Below are 4001 nucleotides of genomic sequence, written 5' to 3' on the forward strand. Positions count from 1 at the left end.
GTAAAAAAGATGTTGAGACTCTAGAAAGAGTACAGAGAAGAGCAACAAAGATGATTAGGGGACTGGAGGCTAAAGCATATAAGGAACGGCTGCTGGAATTGGGTATGTCTAGTTTAATGAAGAGAAGGACGAGGGGGGACATGATAGCAGTGTTCCAATATCTCAGGGGCTGCCACAAAGAAGAGGGTGTCAAGCTATTCTCCAAGGCGCCTGAAGGCAGTTCAAGAAGCAACGGGTGGAAACTAAGCAAGGAGAGAAGCAACCTAGAACTAAGGAGAAACTTCCTGATAGTTAGAACAATTAACCAGTGGAACAACCTGCCTCCAGAAGTGGTGAATGCTCCAACACTGGAGGTTTTTAAGAAGAGGCTGGACAGCCATTTGTCCGAAATGATATAGGATTTCCTGCCTGAGCAGGGGGTTGGACTAGATGACCTCCAAGGTCCCTTCCAACTTTACTACTACTATTATTATTATTATTATTATTATTATTATTATTATTATTATTATTATTATTATTATTATTATTATTATTATTATTATTATTATTATCTCAATGTTACAGGCTCTGAAAAGCTACTTCATCCATTAATAAATCAGCAACTGATCTCCAACTGAGGAATTTAAATATAATGTAATGCCTGATATTTATATTGGAAGAATTCACTCATCCAACTATACCAGCACCATCTTATTTTGAGACTCTGAAGGCTTGTTTTCATTGGGACATACCACCACCACATTCTCTTTCTTTCAAGCTAAAGAGATAGGACCAAAGCTATTCTTATTAATATATTTTCATCTTTCTGTTAATAAAAGAAAGAAAAAACACAGGAAAATACAGTTGAATATTGAGCTTAAGAAAAGACTTAACTTTCAGGAGGAAGTATCAACAACGATAAAATGCCTAGTCTCCAAAATGTCAAAATAACTTTCACAGTCAAAATAACTGTGAAAGAACTGAACAAGACTTTCAGCATATCCAAGATAAACTCTAATGTAGTATAACAAATTATTTACTATAACTATAAATCTCAGGGCATTAGATTTCCCTCCAAATATTCTGGAAGATTTATATTCTCTAAATTGAAGTGTGTCTAAGTGCATTAGATGACCCAAAAGAGATAAAATTACTGTATTCTCTTCGCTGCCATCTAGTAATCATATACATTTTTGGAACCCACATACAGGACCTTAATAGTGCAGATAGTCCTCGACTAATGACCACAATTGAGCCCAAAATTTATGTTGCTAAATGAGACAGTTGTTAAGTGAATTTTTCCCCTCTTTACAACATTTCTTGCCACAGTTGTTAAGCGAATCACCACAGTTGTTAAGTTAGTAACATGGTTAAGTGAATCTCGCTTCCCCATCATCTTTTGCTGTCACAAGGTTTCAAAAGGCGATCACATGACCCCAGACACTGCAACCATCATAAATATGAGTCAGTTGCCAAGCATCTCAATTTTGATCATATGACCATGAGAATGCTGCAATGGTTATAAGTGTAGAAAAAAGGTCATAAGTCACTTTTTCCAGCGCCATTGTAGCTTTGAATGTGGTAAGCTGAGAACTACCTGTACTAACATATACTCTAATAATATTTAAATCTGTAAAGGCAACTGACATTTGCCTTGGACTGGAGAACTGAATGCTGGCACACCCATTTATCAGGAGCCTAGGGTCAATGGAAGTCTTTACTTTTTGTCTCATGTAAACAACATGATGATACATTGGGCACCAACCACTAGCTGTTGTTTCATCAACTATTGCCAGAAAAAACAATCAGTTTTAATTGATAGTTGGTCTGCAACTGGAGATTCACAGTCCTCTTTAATAGAAAGTAATGAGGGCTATTGAACATCCAATGTACTACATTTGAAGCAATCTGATGGATCTATCCTTATATAGATATACTTCCTAAACACTAAAGTTAATCAGTCAAAGTAGAATTCCATTCATGACACTAAAATTAATCAGTTGAAATATAAACTTACTCAAGGCACAAAAATTAATTAGTTAAAAGATAGTGTGTTGGATTCTCCTGTGAACCTTTAGGTTCAATGGATATAATGCGCAGTAAATAACTTTTTCCTTGATTGTCCTTGATATGGAAAAATCAGATAACAATAATTTTATATCTTATAAAAAAGGGTTCAAATGAATATTCTATTCCTGGAGTTTTCAGAGAGCTCTGGAGGACTTAAAAAGGCTTTGAAGAGAACTGAAGGGCAAGATCACCTCATTTATCAATTGAATAGCAACAGTTACCAAAGATATTCAGACAAGAACAATATTAATTTAGGCTGGGCAAGATGTAAATATCACTTTATGGGCAATTCTGTCCTTGACAGATTCACTCTCTTCTTTCTTTTGGTCTCCACTCCCTTATTGCCTTGTCTTTTTAATTTGTAAGCCATACAGCAGTTTTTTTAAACTGATGCTAGCTATGATGGGAAAGTGTAATTGTTTAGCAAATCAGTTATTGTTTTTTTAAGTGTAATCCTAGCTTAAAGCTATGCTACTATAGGTGAGGATTATAAAAATTCTCAACTTTGATGCAGCTCTGATTATGATGCTATTGCAATGGTGTGCTGCTGAATCCTGAACCTGGGTAACTGGTTTATTGTCTTAAGTTCAGCATTGTCCAGAATGGGAAAATTAGAAGAGAAAGAATAAGGAAGGTGGGTGGTACATTAATTATACTCAGAACTTATTTTTCCCTTCTGACAAAGTCCCACCAATCTTTTATTGCAGGTTAAGGGAGTAAAATTGCTGCTGTAACTAAATATTTAATTCAATAGACAGCCCAATACTTTCTCATTTCCTCATTCTTTAATTCTTAAGGTACTCAAATGGAACAATGCTAACTTTGAAACTAATCCTGATGAAATGCTATAATACCAAGAACATAATGAATGCACCTTGTGAGTTCTTTTATTTAAATATTTCTGTGCTGTATTTCATGGAAGCTGACACCAACAGACCATCTACCAACATGTGGATATTCAAAACTTAATGGAATGCAATGAAACTCAATATTAAACAATCAAAACAAAAAATCCAAGTGGGCAAGTTAGAAGTTGCATAAATTTAAATGCCTGGTGAATAAAGGTATTTGAATTTGATAGCAAAATGTCTGTAAAGAAGCTCACAATTTAGGGAATGTATTCCCAAACTGAGATAGGTCCACTGAGAAAGCCATCTTTATAAGTGAGCAGTACTCTGTTCAATAAGTACATTACATTGTGAATAAATATTTCTACAACAAATTGTATTTTCTGCTCCCGTGTTTACATATAAAAGTGCAGCAAAGAAGAAAACTTCGATAAATGAGTACTCTGCACAAACTCCCAAGGCTAATGACAAACACAGATGAATAAAACATTAAATTTTGCAGGGAGTATGTTTGATACCATGTTGTATAAGATGCTTATGGATACATGCTTGACTATGCAAAGATGATAACAAAATTAGCATGGGCTTCTGGCATAATGGATCTAATAAAATTTAGCTGATGAAGGAATTTGCCATGCTGGTTTGGAATTTTGGAAGCTGTAGTCCAAATATATTGGGAAAGCACCAGATTATGCAACATAATCTTTTACTAAACCAGGTTAAAATATAGTGAATATGAAACGGGGTTTCTCAAAACTGACTCTCTTGGGAAAGAGATTTTATCTGTTTCACTTGATATAGGCCCAATTTTAACTGGCTCCCACCCCATGGATTATAGTTGGTATTTAAGTTTGTTTTTTTAAAAAATATGCACCACCAAATTATGTATTTAATTTATTCTATAATTTAATACTGAAAACCTGGAGAGAATTATTATCTTAGAGCACTGTCCAAAACCTGGCCAACAGTTCTTGCTTGATTTTATTTGGATTCAAATTTTTGAAAAAGTTGCAATGTGTGTGTTAGGAATTCATTTCTTACTTCAGGAAATGAGGCAGCTTGGATCTAGGCCCAAACAAGTTATCAAGTACTTTTAAAAACAGA

Source organism: Protobothrops mucrosquamatus, unplaced genomic scaffold, assembly GCF_001527695.2.
Source record: "Protobothrops mucrosquamatus isolate PMUCROS unplaced genomic scaffold, P.Mucros_1.0 scaffold608, whole genome shotgun sequence".
NCBI lineage: Eukaryota > Metazoa > Chordata > Lepidosauria > Squamata > Viperidae > Protobothrops > Protobothrops mucrosquamatus.